The sequence below is a fragment of the Schistocerca cancellata genome, chromosome 9 (assembly GCF_023864275.1).
Source record: "Schistocerca cancellata isolate TAMUIC-IGC-003103 chromosome 9, iqSchCanc2.1, whole genome shotgun sequence".
Taxonomy (NCBI): domain Eukaryota; kingdom Metazoa; phylum Arthropoda; class Insecta; order Orthoptera; family Acrididae; genus Schistocerca; species Schistocerca cancellata.
The window spans coordinates 440,568,223-440,586,956 of record NC_064634.1 but is presented as its reverse complement, the minus strand read 5'-3'; the positions used below and the strand labels follow the sequence as shown (position 1 = coordinate 440,586,956).

General features: G+C 45.0%; 1 protein-coding gene across 1 annotated transcript in view; it reads left to right on the top strand.

Annotated features, from left to right (window-relative positions):
• Positions 1-4,678: 4,678 nt before the first annotated feature.
• The window catches only part of LOC126100265 (eclosion hormone-like), a 48,547-nt gene continuing 34,491 nt past the window's right edge, over positions 4,679-18,734 (top strand). Inside the window, exon 1 of the mRNA XM_049910854.1 lies at positions 4,679-4,701. The gene's annotated coding sequence lies outside the window, so the exon portion shown is untranslated. The remainder of the gene's footprint in view (positions 4,702-18,734) is intronic.

The following is an 18,734-nucleotide window of genomic DNA, read 5'->3' as shown; positions in this document are numbered from 1 at the left end:
GGGGTGAAGGAGGAGACAGACAGAGAGACAGGGAGAAAGACATGGAACTGATATGTGTGAGGATGAGATGGATAGAGGCAGGAGGCAGGAAATGGTGGAGTGAGAAAGGTGGGAGGGAAGGTGCAAAACGAGGTGGAAGGAGATGATGGACTGAAAGAGGAGGAAAAGGAGATTGGGATGTATATCCATTTCCCTTGCATATTTTGCAGTTGCAAAGTATTGACATGTTTGCTAGTGTACACTCACACACACACACACACACACACACACACACACACACACACACACACACACGCACACACACAAATATAAATATTAGCCTTTCCCTCATGGCTTCGCAAATGTGTATGTTCACCACACATACTGAATACACCTCCTCCATTCCATGTCTCCACCTATTCTTCCCTCTGTCTGCCGATCTTATCCTTCCACCTCTACCAATCTGTCCCCTCCTTCCCACGCCCACTGTCTCTTCATTGCTTCCTCCACCTCTCGCTTTCCATTTCCTCCACCCCCTCTCTGTAACCATATCGTCCTCCCTACTCCCTCAAACCACATCCTCCTTCCCCTCTGTCTTTCCATGTCTGCCTCCCCCTCTTCGTTTCCAATCTGCCATCCCTTTACACCTTCCAGCTGGATCATGCATCTCCCATTCCTCCCTGTCCAGTTCTTCCCCCTCCTTGTTGTATCCATCCTCTCACCCACAATTTCAACCTGTCCAGAGTCATGTTCAATGGTACATATAACCCCAGCAATACAGTTCAGTCAAGCAGACTAATACTGCCACCACAACACACCTATCATAGAGGGCAAGCTACAAATCATGGGCTTTAAAATCATTTACTTTCCCACGAGATAGAGAGTGCCATGCAAAGCAAGTCAATGAAGCAGGCTGATACCACTTCAACACATCACACATGTCATACAGGGCAGCCTACATGTTGGGGCCCAGAAAACTATATCTTGCCCCTGACATGCAGGCTGCCCTGCAAAGCAGATTGATTTGGCAGGTCAATACTGTTCTCACATAGCTTGCCTGTCATGAAGTGCAGACTATATGCCACAGGCTGGAAAGATAAATTTTTGCTCATATCTGCACTCCTGTTGAAGGTTGGATGTTATAAAAATGACAGTTCTGATATTCAAGAGGTCTGCTGATTCTGTGCAAAATCTGGTTGTAATCGCCTAGGGATTTAGAAAGATAGTCCAGACATACACACATACATATACAGTGATATATATGTATATTATATAAATGAAGAAAATTTATTATTATATATTCTTGTTTTTATGTACAATTGACGGAGGATATCGAAAAAGTGCAAAAAAGAGCATTTCGTTTCGTGTTATCACGCTACAGAGGTGAGAGTGTCTCTGATATGATACGCGAGTTGGGGTGGCAGTCACTGAAACAAAGGCAGTTTTCTTTGTGGCGAGATCTATTTACGAAATTTCATCACCAACTTTCTCTTCTGAATGCTTAAATATTTTGTTGACACCCACCTACGTAGGTATAAATGATCATCATAATAAAATAAGAGAAATCAGAGCTCAAACGGAAAGATTTAGGTGTTCCTTTTTCCCCCGCGCCATTCGAGAGTGGAATGGTAGTATGAAAATGGTTCGATGAACCCTCTGCCAGGCATTTAAGTGTGAATTGCAGAGTAACCATGTAGATGTAGACTATACCTTGAATCCTCAAAGTAAAACACATTGGCGGACCCACTTCGAATAAATGAAAAAAGTCAAGATGGTTCTACTGCACATAAATGAACTAAAAGTACTGAGAGATACATTTCAGATGTCCGTGCGTGTGTGTGTGTGTGTGTGGTAGTTGCGGGAAAAAACCTTTGGTACCCAATTTTAGGTCCAAAATTGCGCTAACTGAATAATAAATTATAAATTTATTTAGTATAAATTATACTAATTTTATAACAGATCCACCATCTTACGAACTGGTGTTGTGTGCGGTTGGTACTTGAGACTAGCATAATAAGCTAGAATCGCGATCGTGAATAAATACATTTTACTACAGTCCAGACTGTGGATGCTGTATTACAGACACAGTCCCTTTGACTGTTCAGAGATGTCACTAAACGCGCCCAAAGATGTTAACAACCTTGAATGAACAGCGCCTGTTAGACGGAGGGGATCCAACAGCCTATCAGTTCCAGTCATTCCACCAGGAAGGATGTACATGGCTGTTTTTCAACCATGCCTATACGATCAATACCGCGGTTCGAGCGCGTTCGCATTGTTACTTTGTGCCAGGAGGGGCTCTCAACAAGGGAAGTGTCCAGGCGTCTGGGAGTGAACCAAGGCGATGTTGTTCGGATATGGAAGAGATACAGAGAGACAGGAACTGTCAATGACATGCCTCGCTCAGGCCGCCCAAGGGCTACTACTGCCGTGGATGTCTGCTACCTGTGGATTATGGCTTGGAGGAACACTGACAACAACGCCACGATGTTGAATAGCGCTTTTCGTGCAGCCACAAGACATCGTGTCACGACTCAAACTGTGCGCAATAGGCTGCATGATGCTCAACTTCACTCCCGACATCCATGGCGAGGTCTACCTTTGCAACCACGACACCATGCAGTACGGTACAGATGGGCCCAATTACATGCCAAATGGACCACTCAGGATTGGCACCACATTCTCTTCACCGATGGTATGCCTTCAACTAGACAATCGTTGGAGACGTGTTTAGACACAACCTGGTCGGGCTGAACGCCTTCGACACATTGTCCAGAGAGTGCAGCAAGGTGGAGGTTTCCTGCTGTTTTGGAGTGGCGTTACGTGCGGCGACGTACGCCGCTGATGGTCATGGACGGCGCCGTAACAGCTGTACGATACGTGAATGCCATTCTCCGACCGATAGTGCAACCATATCGGCAACATATTGGCGAGGCATTCGTCTTCGTGGACAACATTTCGCGACCCCATCATGCACATCTTGTGAATGATTTTCTTCAGGATAACGACATTCCTCGACTAGAGTGGCCAGCTTGTCCTCCAGACGTGAACCCTATCGAACATGCCTTGGATAGATTGAAAAGGGCTGTTTATGGACTATGTGACCCACCAACCACTCTGGGGGATCTATGCCGAATCGCCGTTGAGGAGTGGGACAATCTGGACCAACAGTGCCTTGATGAACTGGTGGATAGTATGCCACGACGAATACAGGCATGCATCAATGCAAGAGGACGTGCTACTGGGTATTAGAGGTACCAGTGTGTACAGCAATCTGGACTACCACGTGTGAAGGTCTCGTTATATGGTGCTACAAAATGCAATGTGTAGTTTTCATGAGCAATAAAAAGGGCGGAAATAATGTTGATCTCTATTCCAATTTTCTGTACAGGTTCCGGAACTGAAACCGAGGTGATGCAAAACTTTTTTTGATGCGTGTATTTCCATCACCAGAAGCTGTTGGAAAATAGTTCATTTAGCTCATTCAACGATTTATGCTGAAAAAGTATTTTAAGGTTCTCTAAGTTCATGTATACGATTAAATGATTAGTATCATTCTACTTGATTCTAAACTAAGCCGTTTATTATTATTTCTGTCTTCATAAACACGTGAATATTGCATTTGCCGACATTAAAAAAAACTGCTGCACATGACCGAGTCCAGCCATGGCTAATCACAAACGCTCCACTACTGTTAACAGAAAAACTGCATATGGCGGGTGCCCCGGAGATGACACTCAGGAGTCATTTAATGATACCTACTACGATTATTTTCCGATATAAAATACATTTCGTTCGTCAATGTCATATCACGTTTGTCGACAAGAATAATTAGTTTTGTTACTGTACTGAGGAAAAAATTTAATAAAACTGACCACAAAGCTCCACTCATCATGTGTCGGGTAGTATCAGTACCAATACACTGCCACGGAATTTGTAAGAAAATATTGCGAATAAAAATTACAAAGTATAATTTGAAATACAACAAATTTAATGAATTTGATTGCAAAAAAGTCAGTTATAAAGGAAAAATGATAAAAACACTAGGTTTCTCCTAATAAAAGATGCAAGAAGCAAAATTTCCAGAAACATAGTCAATTTCTCTTGAGTAAATTACTTTAACTCATGTAGGCTTAATATAAATGACCTGCTAGTAAGAAGTGAAGAAAATCTGGCTTGGTGGATCGTGTTCTTCAGTGAAATGAGTGTGACACAATGTTTGGTTGCACTGCGACGTGGGATGTCGTATGTGAAGGACGCGAATTGGATATTGTACGATGAATTTATTTTCGGTAGAGGTGCTGGTTTCTGTGAAGAAACACGTGTCCGGTAATTTCCTAGGCTGCACGTAAAATGTTTCGCCGAGAGCACAGTTTCCAGGAGGAGGCGCCTTTTATGCTCGAGAAATAAACCGAAATGAGGGTTCGACTGTGTGAATACAGCGGCCCTGCAGCGCTTCTATAACAACGCGCCGGGGGCGTGGCGTGTGTTTTCGTATGACAGCAGCAAGCAATCCGGGGAAGCATCACAAGCGCTCCTATTGATAAGGGAAGGGAGTCGACGAGGGAGGGGAGGGGAAGGGGGACGCAGAAGACGCGGCGAGGCGGGCTCCACAATGGGCTCCTGGGGTGGGGGTGGGGTAGGACGCGCCGTTATAAAGACGTGGGTCGCAGCTGGTGACGACACACGACAGCACGACTCCACGGCGATCCTCTCTTGTAGGTAAGTCCAGCAGTCCACGTGGGATGGTCAGCGAAAACGACACTCTGTTAGCTACCTGGAAGCTGCTTCTGGTGCAACCCTGTTGCATTCGCGAATGGCGCGTGGGATGAATGACTGATTGTAAATCTCTGTATTAGGTTTAATTTCTCTGGTTTTCTCGTTGTAGTTTCACGAGACGCATGTGACACGAAGTAACATGTTTCCCGAGTCTTCCCTGGACGTACTCCCTCGTAATTTCAATTGTAAACTCTAAAACTGCAGTGCCTATGTTGTTCTAATGTACTTTGTAGGCCGGCCGGGGTGGCCGAGCGGTTCTAGGCACTACAGTCTGGAACCGCGCGACCGCTACGGTCGCAGGTTCGAATCCTGCCTCGGGCATGGATGTGTGTGATGTCCTTAGGTTAGTTAGGTTTAAGTAGTTCTAAGTTCTAGGGGACTGATGACCTCAGAAGTTAAGTCCCATAGTGCTCAGAGCCATTTGAACCATTTTTTTTGTACTTTGTTGCGTCCTTCAGATACGCATGCGTGTCTGAAGGAACAGGCACTGCAGTGCCCAACAGCCGCTTGAAATGCGAGAATCATATTCGTATTTGAGAATCTCGCTAGCTTTGGTTGCGCTATACATTGGTGACCAAAGAAAATTTGTGTCTGGCCAAGACTCTAGACCGGATCTCCGCTTAAGAGGGAACGACAGGGTGACGGACAAAAATATTGCTCAGGTTCAGGATTTTTTTCTCCATACTGGAATGTAGAAAACAAATGAGATTTGGTTCAAATGGCTCTGAGCACTATGGGACTTAACATCTGAGGTTATCAGTCCCCTAGACTTAGAACTACTTAAACCTAACTACCCTAAGGACATCACACACATCCATGCCCGAGGCAGGATTCGAACCTGCGACTGTAGCAGCAGCACGGTTCCGGACTGAAGCGCCTAGAACCGCTTGGCCACCGCGGCCGGCAAATGAGATTTACTGCCACGAGTAAAACGTACATTGAAGTTTTTGTTGATATTTTGTTTACTGAAAATTATTAATATCTTCACTGTGTAAATGGGATTTTCCCGAGGCAGCTCTGAAAGGAGGTAGATCGACAGTTGTCGCTGTAACTCTGATTGTGGTTATCTAAAACATGAAATTAATATATCACCCTTATCCTTGCGGTTGTAATTTTAGTTCATCGTAGGGATTTGCAAATTTATGTATATGGGGAAATTATAGATATTTGAAAAAAATGGCCATTTTTGGACCCCCTTTTTTGGCCGAAAAATGCTATATATCGACATAAGGAAATCGGCCACGATGAACTGAAGAGAATTCAGTTTGCTTCAAGGGAGACCAAAAATCGTTAAAATCGGATGAAAATTGTAGTGTGCCTGACCATCCCGAAGAACTTGGTTTTGAGAAAAACGCGTTTAAAGTTTGACAAGTATTTATCATACAAAAAAAGGGGCGAAGCCTGAAGCTTGCGGGATATAATTGATGCCTGGTCCATAATCACTATCGCCCCGGCTAGAGGATGGCCGCTTTCTGTTACTTTGACATGATAAGCCCTTATTTTCGTCCACAAAGCCCTTTTCGTCGCTGACCGTATGGCTGCTAGCGTCTCTGTCTTTACAGAACCGGAGCATTTCATCGCTGATTTTGATTCGAAGGGCATTTACTACGTGCATCAATTCAGTATGGCCTAGATATACGGCCAAATTTGAAGCAATGTTGACAATTTCGTTTCTGTCGGATGTTATTTTTTGAACGCATCTTCAAATGAGACTATTGAAACTTTCGTCCACATTTTGAGTAAAACCGCCCAAACGGTATTCCAGTAAATCAGATTTACTCAAATCGGTATAAATACGGAGCGTGAGCGCGGAACCCGTTCTCTAACGCCGAGCCGTGTCGTGCACGCCGGCCGAGGTGGCCGAGCGGTTCTAGGCGCCACAGTCTGGAACCGCGCAACCGCTACGGTCGCAGGTTCGAATCCTGCCACGGACATGTATGTGTGTGATGTCCTTAAGTTAGTTAGGTTTAAGTAGTTCTAAGTTCTAGGGGACTGATGACCTCAGAAGTTAAGTCCCATAGTGCTCAGAGCTATTTGAACCATTTGTCGTGCACGTTCGGCTTCAAACGCTCACAAAATCGTTACTTTTTGGGGTTCGCGCATAATATTTTGAGGGATAATTCTTCAATGTATATACATTCGAATTCCGTAATATAAAATTTCGAGTTTTTTCGACCGTTGCCCTGCCGTTTCCCCTTAACGCGATCGGTCGCTTTAACCGCTCAGCAACCACTGTACGCTCCCCGGACCAGCTCATACTTCCGTACGTGACAGCTTTCGTCTACATCGTATACTTGCACTGGGAGTCCCGTACAGGACATTCTAAAGACCGTTAGAACAACACAGGCTCTGCAATTTAGTATTTCATGCCTAATAACTGGCCTTCGAGTTTAAACGTACGGGTTTTGAATGAGATTTTCACTCTACAGTGGAGTGTGCGCTGATATGAAACTTCCTGGCACATTAAAGCTGTGTACCGGCCCGATACTCGAACTCGGAACCTTTGCCTTTCGCGGGCAAGTGCTCTACCGTCTGGGCTACCGAAACACGACTCACGCCCCGTCCTCACAGTTCTTCCCCGTACGGGTCTTGCGGCATCCGTGCAATTGTAGGATTTGGACGAATGCGGTGACGTATGAAGTCTGGGTCGGCTCGGGGAGAGTGCTCGGGTGACCAAGGCTGTCAAGGCGACCTCTGGCGTCAAGCAGGAGATGCCGGTTCTAGATCCTGCCAGGCACAAATACACTGCTGGCCACTAAAATTACTACACCAAGAAGAAATGCAGATGACAAACGGATAGTCATTGGGCAAATATATTATACTAGAACTGACATGTGATTACATTTTCACGGAATTTGGGTGCATAGATCCTCAGAAATCAGTACCTAGAACAACCACCTCTGGCCGCAATAACGGCGTTGATACGCCTGGGCATTGAGTCAAACAGAACTTGGATGGCGTGTACAGGTACAGCTGCCCATGCAGCTTCAACACGATACCACAGTTCATCAAGAGTAGTGACGCGTATTGTGACGAGCCAGTTGCTCGGCCACCATTGACCAGACATTTTCAGTTGGTGAGAGATCTGGAGAATGTGCTGGCCAGGGCAGCAGTCGAACATTTTCTGTGTCCATAAAGGCCCGTACAGGACCTGCAACATGCGGTAGAGCATTATCCTGCTGAAATGTAGGGTTTCGCAGGGATCGAATGAAGGGTAGAGCCACGGGTCGTAACACATCTGAAATGTAACGTACACTGTTCAAAGTGCCGTCATTGCGAACAAGAGGTGACCCAGACGTGTAACCAATGGCACCCCACACCATCACGCCGGGTGATACGCCAGTATGGCGATGACGAATTTACACTTCCAATGTGCGTTCACCGCGATGTCGCCAAACACGGATGCGACCATCATGATGCTGTAAACAGAACCTGGATTATTCCGAAAAAATGACATTTGCCATTCGTGCACCCAGGTTCTTCGTTGAGTACACCATTGCAGGCACTCCTGTCTGTGATGCAACGTCAAGGGTAAACACAGCCAAGGTCTCCGAGCTGCAGGTCCACGATGCTGCAAGCGTCGTCGAACTGTTCGTGCAGATGGTTGTCGTCTCGCAAACGTTCCCATCTGTTGACTCAGGGATCGAGACGTGGCTGCACGATCCGTTACAGCCGTGCGGATAAGATGCCTGTCATCCCGACTGCTAGTGATACGAGGCCGTTGGGATCCAGCACGGCGTTCCGTATTACCCCCCTGAATCCACCGAGTCCATATACTGCTAATAGTCATTGGATCTCGACCAACGCGAGCAGCAATGTCGCGATACGATAAACCGCAATCGCGATAGGCTACAATCCGACTTTTATCAAAGTCGGAAACGTCTGGTACGCATTTCTTCTCCTTACACGAGGCATCACAACAACGTTTCACCAGGCAAGCCGGTCAACTGCTGTTTGTGTATGAGAAATCGGTCGGAAACTTTCCTCATGTCAGCACTTTGTAGGTGTCGCCACCGGCGCCAACCTTGTGTGAATGCTCTGAAAAGTTAATAATTTGCATATCACAGCATCTTCTTCTTGTCGGTTAAATTTCGCGTCTGTAGCGCGTCATCTTCGTGGTGTAGCAATTTTAATGGCCAGCAGTGTAATCTTAACCTCTCCGTGTTGAACCGCGCCTCTCTTGTAGCGCCTGCCACTGGAGTTTGTTAAGCATCTCCGAAACGTTCTTACACGGACTAAACTATCCCGCGCCGTTCTTCGAGGATTTTTGTGCTGTCTCTTCTATTAATAGAACCCCGTAAGCATCCCATACCGACGAGCAATGCTCAAGAACCGGCAAAAATAAATATTTCATAGGCCACGTCTTTCGTGGACGAATTTTGCCTTGTGATTCTTCGAATTAGCCTCGGTTAGGCATCTTCTTTTCCTACAGTTTGTTTTGTTAGCGCAATTTGAAAATTCCTCGGAACGGAATAGAAAGACGCGACCTACCTCAGCGAAACTTTTTTATTTTTCGTTATAGTCGCCCTGTACACTAATGCATTTGGTTCAGCGACGTACCAATGCCTTGATCCTATCTCTAAAACTAGTTCTCCAGGCATACAAAATACCCGTCAACTTCCGCAGTCAGTTCTTCGTTTGAAGAGAATCTCCGTCCACTGAGGAAAGTTTTGAGCTTGGGAAATACATATGTGGTAGTCTGATGGAGCCAAATTACGAAGGCCGATGTGACAACAATTCGTATCTTAGATAATGTATTTTTGTCTGCGGGCGCTCACTGTCTTGTTGAAGAATGACTTTCTTCGACGACAAAGCTGTTGTCTTTTGCAGTAGCTGGTCCAGGAGATTAACGTAGTATTGTCCCGTAACTGTTTGATTAGTAGGAAGATAATATCAGCAAGATCCTTTTTGCTTATCAGAAAACTGACTTCACGTTCTTTCCGACCGACAGCATTGCCTTTACATTCTTCGGTGGTGGTGAACTAACAGGTTTCCACAGGTTTGACAGTTCCTTTGTCTCTGGGGTACCATATTGTACCAAAGTTTCATTTGTAGTCGCAAACCGGTGCAAAATCTCTTGTTGGTGTCTCTGAAGTCGGATTAAACATTGTTCGGGCATTCCCATTATGATGTTTCTGGTTCCGCGTTAAGAGTTGCGGCATCGACCGAGCAGATAATTTTCACATATTCATTTCCACTATAATAAAGTGTTATTCCTTGTCAGGCGACACCCCTACACCTTCTCCAATTTCTCGCACTTTCAGTCGGAGCTCATCCATGAGTATTTTATGCATTTTTGCAACAATTTATGGGGTAGTGCCATATCATGGCCGACCACTACGCGGATCATCATTTAAACTGTCCCTACCAAATTTAAACTTGTTTGTCCACTTGGAAACAGTTGAATATGAAGGAGCAGAGCCCCCAAGTGTGTTCTGAAAATCGGCGTACATTTCCTTTGCTTCCATACCTTTCTTTATGAAGCATTTAATCACTGTACGAATCTCGATTTTTTCCTTCCACACAGTATCAACAATAGAGAGATGTTGTCACCATAGACCTATACCCAGAGCACTGACGCGTCACGTGTAAACTGCAAATGATGAACTGTTATGAGATAACCTCGTTTCGCGAGCGTTAACATTTAGTGGTGATTCGGCGAACTTTTCAAACTGACATAGTATGTTGTCATTTCACTTTAGGTTACTCCTAGGTATTTTATGGTAGTTACTGTTCCCAGTGATTTTTCGCTAGTGATGTAATCAAACAGTAGTGGATTTCCTCAACTATTACGCACTGTAAGTTACATTTGTTTACGCTCACAGTAAACTGTGCGTGCATGCAGCAATGATCGATCCTTTACAGGTCTTCCTGCTGCTCACGATAGTCTTCTGGCTTGGTGCATTTTTATAGTCAATTAGACCGTCCGCATACATTCTCGTTGAGCTTCCAAGCCACCAGATCATTTACAGTCCGCAATGATCCTATCATACTTCCTTGGCGTACTACTGGAAGCACTTTTACGTCTGTCGATTTTGATGCGATAACAGCGACGATTTGAGATCTACCTGCAAGAAAGTCCTCAATTCAATCATAAATTTGGTCCAATACTTGGTAAGCACGGCGGCGATATGCACAGCTGCTTTGAATCATACTTACAAAACAAACTGGAAAAGGTTGTGCTGAAAAATTCAGACAGTGTCGGAATGGTAAAAAATTTGGTGATTGGGAAATAAAATAATCACAAAGTGAGTTCCACAGGGTTGAATTTTCGATCCATTTCTATTCCTCATATATGTGATTGACCTTCCACTTAACATTCTGCACGGAAAAATGGTACATTTTGCAGACGGTACTAGTGTTACAATAAATCCCCTTAGAGAGAAAACAACATAAGAGTTGGTGAATGATATTTTTCAAAAAAATATTAAGTAGTTCTCTGAAAACGGACTCTCCCTAATATTTTTAAAAAAATGTGTGGAAATGTTATGGGACTTAACTGCTAAGGTCATCAGTCCCTGAGCTTACACACTACTTAACCTAAATTATCCTAAGGACAAACACACACACACCCATGCCCGAGGGAGGACTCGAACCCCCGCCGGGCCCAGCCGCACAGTCCATGACTGCAGTGCCTTAGGCCGCTCGGCTAACTAATATTTTTAAAAGAAACCACACTACATTCATTTTTGTACAATAAACAGTCATTCCAACAACGGATGCAAGGCATGAGCATGAGTCAGTAAATACGATATAACGCTCCATATTTTTCGGTATACATATTGATGAAAACTTGAACTGGAAGAAGCATATTATTGAGGCTGTCAAACAATTAAGAATAACTTCTTTTGCTCGTCGTATAATTGCTAATCATAGAAACAAACGTATCGATCTCCTGACGTATTTCCGCCGAATAATATTTAAAGGAATAATTTTCTAGGGTAGCTCATCGCTTAGAAAGACAGTAATGATTGAACAAAAGAGGGCAATGCGAATAATATGTGGTGTTCATCCACGGAATTCATGTATTCGCTAATGAAATTAGTCATAAATGAACCATCGCAATTTGAGAAGAATAGTAATGCCCACGTCTACAACACTGTATGCTTTAAACTGACTCCTTTCGCATCACTTCCATGAAAGAATCGTCCAAAACATCTACGGAACATGCAACTAACTAACTGTGCTTGTACGTTGTTCGCCAAACAACAGTGCGAACCTACTTTCCTTTTAGCCGAGTCGTGCCATACAGCTACTACATTCTCGATCCAATTCATTATCTCTTCATTGGTTACCTGCTGTACCGATCCAGTCTCCGTCATTCTTCTCTAATAGAACGATTCGAAAAGCTTCAATTCTCATCTTGTCCATACCGATTATCGTCCATGTTTTAGGCCCGTATAGGGTTACACTCCAAACAAACACTTTCAGAAAATGTTTCTAAAATCTTAAGCGTACAGGGTGGTCAGAAACAATCTGAAAACCGAAAGTAATTGCTTAGAAAAAATTCGGTATGTTGCGCCGTTTCCAAGTTAATTAGTTTTAAAGGTAGCCAACCAGGACGTCGTGCGCGCTAATTCAAGCGGAATGCAAGAGACGGTGTCGCCAAACGTTTCCTAAAATGAAACACAAGAGCGATACAAAAATCGTACTTGGATGGTAGTAAGGCTCTACCTGACCTAATGCCTGAGCAGTCACGTACGCTGTCATCTGCGCTAATAGGACAACTAAGAGTGATTGTAAGTGGCAAGCCGCTTGAATCTGTTCGCGCAACAGCATGATTGGCTAACTTAAATGCTAATTGACTTGGAAACGGTGCTACGTATCGAATTTTCTCTTAACAATTATTTCTCAGTACAACCTATCCTGCAACATCCTTACAAGCTTTTCAGATTGTTTCTAACCACCCTGTATATTCGATTTAACGTATTAATCCTATCCAGGTAAACCTTTCTTATAACTGTCAGTTTGCATTTGGTGACTTCTTTCTCATTTTATAAACAGTCAGGTTCCCGAGCAAACAGCATATCTGTTCTACTATTTTAGTGTCTCATTTCTTACACTAATTACCCTTCCCGCCTCCGTAGCCGTACTAAAGAACGTCTGTGCGGTTGACACACGGCTCGGAGGTGGGCCGATTGGAATCCTGGCGTTGGGCGAAATTATCACTGCCAGTATTTGGCCTGCAGTGGGATGAGAGATTGTGGCGGAAAGTTGCTGACCTCCAGTCTTTGCATCTGGTTCATGGATTAAGTTGCCTCTCTCTCATTAAGTGAGGACATGTGAGACTGTTGATGGTGATCCGTCCGTCGGATGGGGACGTCAACCTTGAAGACACTCTAGGCGCTTTTCGAGAGGAGCAGACTATACAGGGTCTCCATTGATAGTGACCGGGCCAAATATCTCACGAAATAAGCATCAAACGAAAAAACTACAAAGAACGAAACTCGTCTAGCTTGAAGGGGAAACCAGATGGCACTATGGTTGGCCCCCTAGATGGCGCTGCCATAGGTAAACGGGTATCAACTGCGTTTTTTAAAATGGGAATCCCCATTTTTTATTACATATTCGTTAGTACGTAAAGAAATATGAATGTTTTAGTTGGACCACTTTTTTCGCTTTATGGTAGATGGCGCTGTAATAAACGTATAAGTACGTGGTATCACGTAACATTCCGCCAGTGCGGACGGTATTTGCTTCGTGATACATTACCCGTGTTAAAATGGACCGTTTACCAATTGCGTAAAAGGTCGATATCGTGTTGATGTATGGCTATTGTGATAAAATGCCCAGCGGGCGTGTTATGTGTATGCTGCTCGGTATCCTGGACGACATCATCCAAATGTCCGGACCGTTCGCCGGATAGTTGCGTTATTTAAGGAAACAGGAAGTGTTAAGCCACATTTTAAACGTCAGCCACGACCTGCAACAAATGATAATGCCCAAGTAGGTATTTTAGCTGCTGTCGCGGCTAATCCGCACATCAGTAGCAGACAAATTGCGCGAGAATCGGGAATCTCAAAAATGTCGGTGTTGAGAATGCTACATCAACATCGATTGCACACGTACCATATTTCTATGGACCAGGAATTGCATGGCGACGACTTTGAACGTCGTGTACAGTTCTGCCACTGGGCACAAGAGAAAATACGGGACGATGACACGTTTTTTGCACGCGTTCTATTTAGCGACGAAGCGTCATTCACCAACAGCGGTAATGTAAACCGGCATAATATGCACTATTGGGCAACGGAAAATCCACGATGGTTGCGACAAGTGGAACATCAGCGACCTTGGCTGGTTAATGTATGGTGCGGCATTATGGGAGGAAGGATAATTGGCCCCTATTTTATCGATGGCAATCTAAATGGTGCGATGTATGCTAATTTCCTACGTAATGTTCTACCGATGTTACTACAAGATGTTTCACTGCATGACAGAATGGCGATGTACTTGCAACATGATGGATGTCCGGCACATAACTCGCGTGCGGTTGAAGCGGTATTGAATAGCGTATTTTATGACAGGTGGATTGGTCGTCGAAGCACCATACCATGGCCCGCACGTTCACCGGATCTGACTACCTCGGATTTCACTCTGTGGGGAAATTTGAAGGATATTTGCTATCGTGATCCACAGACAACGCCTGACAACATGCGTCAGCGCATTGTCAATGCATGTGCGATTATTACGGAAGGCGAACTACTCGCTGTTGAGAGGAATGTCGTTACACGTATTGCAAAATGCATTGAGGTTGACGGGCATCATTTTGGGCGTTTATTGCATTAATGTGGTATTTACAGGTAATCAAGCTTGTAACAGCATGCGTTCTCAGAAATGATGAGTTTACAAAGGCACATGTATCACATTGGAACAACCGAAATAAAATGTTCAAACGTACTACGTTCTGTTTATTAATTTAAGAAACCTACCTGTTACCAACTGTTCGTCTAAAATTGTGATCCATATGTTTGTGACTATTACAGCGCCATCTGTCACAAAGCGAAACAATTGGTCTACCTACAACATTCATATTTCTTTACGTACTACACGCATATGTAATAAAAATGAGGGCTCCTATTTAAAAAAAAACGCAGTTGATATTCGTTTTACCTATGGCAGCGCCATCTAACTGGACAACCATAGCGCCATCTGGTTTCCCCTTCAAGCTAGACAAGTTTCGTTCTTTGTAGTTTTTTAATTTGACGCTTATTTCGTGAGATATTTGGCCCGGTTACGATCAATGGACCACCCTGTATACTAGCACTGGGTTTCACCCTTTCCGTCCTCTCACCATCGTCGTAACACACAAACACAATACTACACTATACACGCATCCTTTACACTCTCCTGCCGTGAATGGATGAGAATACTACACCGCTAGATATGCGTCCTTGAATAAATGCAGATGCTACCAAGACTGCCGGTTGAACCGTTGTATTTGATAACGAACTGCACTTGCGCCCTGTCCTCAATTCGTTGCAAATATCAGTCGTGTTCAGAACAGTGTTCTGTGTAGTTGTACGTGCATTGTCAACTTCAGTGCCTTCGAGCGTTGGAAGATAGTAGGCGGTCGTGTGGTGGATGCTTCGTAACCAAGTTAATCCAAGTGTTTCATGTTTCAAGAGCCACCGTATCGAAGATTAATACCGCATACAAGGAAAAAGTAAAAACGTCGTCCGCTATGTTACACGCGGATAGAAGTGAGTGTCGAGTTATCGTGACAGACGGCCATTGAAGACGATGGCGACGAAAAATAAGATGACAGCTGCTAAAGTCACTACAGAACTGAATGTCGCACTTGCGAGTGCTGTCAGTACCAAAACTACACGAAGGGAGCTCCAGCAGCAGTGAGTCGCAGGGCGAGCTAGAATTCCAAAACCACTCATCATTGATGGAAACGCCCTTAACAGGAAAACTCGGTGCCGAGACCGTAAAACCTGGACTATGGAAAATATCAGTTGGTCGGATGAGTCTTGTTTCACACTGTTTCCAACTTCTGTCCGAATTTATACCGCAATAGTGAAACATGACGGGGGCGAGTAACGATCTGGGCAGCCACATCGCAGTGTGCCACGCGTCTCGTGTTTAGCCTGCAAAATCGCATTACTGCTGAGGATTATGTGATCATTGTAAGTGATCACGTCCATCCCATGGTACAGGACTGTTCAGCAGTGGTGGTGCTGTGTTCCAACACGGCAGAGCTCCCGTTCACTCAGATCGCATTGTTCAGGACTGCTTTTGTGAGCACGAGGATGAACTGTCGCATCTCCCCTGGCCATATGAGTCACCAGATGTTAATATTAGTGGGCCTTTGTGGTCTGCTTTCGAGAGAAGGGTACGCTGTCTGTCTCCATCACCGTTAACGTTCCACTATTTTCCATCAAGAATCCTATAAGACACCTTTGAAAATCTTATAGATCCTCCGTTTACCCTTTCCGAGGATACTATAAGCTGTTTTGAATGGCAACGGTTTTCCAACACCGTAATGGTCATGCTAATGTGTTGTGTTTTTGATGTTTCCATATTTCTGTCCACCCCCTGAACATTTTACAAATTCACGTACGACCCAGCTGTCACATGTGCGGAATGGAAGGGGCCATGTACACAGAGGAAGAACACCGTTTCCGACAGGGGGCTAACACCACCGCATGAGATATCTCCGCTAAGAATGTAATATGACTTTTACATTTTTTACTGTGACAACATTATTCAAGACACTGGACGCTGTAATTCTGACGCTCATTTTTTTCATAAAATCCAAAGTAGCATGAGTTTTTTGACACTGTCCTCTTGTTCGCACACTATGACTTGTTCTGACAGCTTCTAATACCAAATCCTCACAGACAGAATAATTTTTCTCAGAATTTTCATGCTGGCCTTGACGTCCAGCTCTGAGGAGGAAAAGCTGTGAAGTATCGGCAACATTGGTGTTTCCTTGTATTGTTCACAACATCGCAGAAATTACTGTGTAATAACACATTTATCCATATCTATTTCTATCGCTTGCGCCTTGTCCCGCAGCTACGCAGGGTCCGCCATGGTTAAACGGGTTTGGTATGTTAAGTTTAAGGGGTGGCCGGATGCCCTTCCTGCCGCCACCCCGTATCCTACAGGATGGAATCAGTGTACCCCAGCAGTCTGCGTCTAGTGTAAATCGTGAAATAGTGCAAACGTGTTTCAAACGTCTGCGACGCATGGAACTGAGGCGGAATGTGGGGACCAGCACGGTATTCACCTAGCGGGATGTGGAAAACCGCCTAAAAACCACATCCAGGCTGGCCGGCACACCGGCCCCCGTCGTTAATCCGCCGGGCGGATTCGATCTGGGGCCGGCGCGCCTACCCGAGTCCAGGAAGCAGCGCGTTTAGTGCTCTCGGCTACCCTGGCGGGTAACACATTTATCCATATCGTAAATGGGATATTTATTGTGTGTAACCTATCTCTTTTACTTTTTCGCTGTAGATACTTGAAAGCCGTTGCACTGAGCATCGTGTCTCCTCGTGCAATCATTTGCGTACTTACACAACTTTGAAATTTTTCTTGAGTATTCCATCACCGTTTCCTCCACCACTGCTATTCCTTTCTCCTCGTCGTCAATAAATATGATGATATTAACAGCAACCCGTCGTGGATGAGCACGAAAGCAGTTTCCGCGACCACTTTTGCTTTGTACTGGAACGTGAATGTACCTAGTCAAAGGACAAAGTTCCCGCTACAGCGGGCCTACGCGCTTGAAGTCCATTATCCTGTGCTTCGCTGTTGTAGAGACCGGGCAACTTTCCCCTGAATATGTTCAGGCTATCACAGTTATCTCGGAGCAGCACTTGCACCCGACCTCCTTACACTTTGTTTGCTATGTTCAGATTTCTGCCTTCCCTTGAAGTCTCCATCCTCTAAATCTCCCTCTAGTACCGTGGAAGTTGTTCCCTTCTTCTTGCCACCATTTTCCATATCTTTGTTTCTTCGCGGATTCTGGAGAGAACATTCTTATTTGCTGATTTACCAGTCTACATAACCTTGAACACCCTTCTACACTGAGGTAATAAAAGTCGTGGGATGCCTCGTAATACCGTGCCTGAGCTCCAGTAGCCCCGCTTTGTGCTGCTGCTCGACGTGGCTTGTAATCAGCAAGTCGTTAAAATTGCCCTACAGACATTTTGAGCCACGCTGCCTCTTCAGCCCCCATAATCGAGAAAGTGTTGCCGGTGCAGGATATTGTGCACGAACTGACATCTCGATTATGTCCAATACATGTTCGACGGGCTTCATGTTGGGCGTTGTGGATGGCCAAATCATTCGCTCGAACTGTCCAGAATGTTCTCCACCACCCGCGAGGAACTGTGGGACAGCGACATGGCGCATTGTCCACCATAAAAATTCCATCGTTGTTTGGGACAGGAAGCCCATGAACGGCTGCAAATAGTCTACAAGTAGCTGAGAATTTCTAGTCAATTATCGGTTCAATTGGAGCAAAGGACCCAGCCCATTCCATTATGAAGCCACCACCAGCCTGCACAATGCTTTGTTGACAATTTGGGTCTACGCCTCACTCGAACCCCGCTATCAACTGAAATCGAGAGTCAACTGACCAGACACAGTTTTCCAGTCGTTTAAAGTCCAACCAATATGGTCACAAGCCCAGGAGATGCGCTGCCAGCGATGTCGTGCTGTTGGCAAAAGCACTCATGGTCAGTCGCCTGCTGTCATAGCCCATTAATGCTAAATTTCGCCGCACTGTTCTAACGGGTACGTTCGTCGCACATCCCACAGTGATTTCTGTGGTTATTTCGCGCAGTGTTGCTTTCTATTAGCACTGACAACTCTACGCAAAGGCCGCTGCTCTCGCTCGTTGAGCGAAGGCTGTCGGCCACTGCGTTGTCCATGGTGAGAGGTGATGTCTGAAATGTGGTATACTCGGCACGCTCTTGGCTCTGTGGATCCCGAAATAGTGAATTCCCTGACGATTTCCGAAA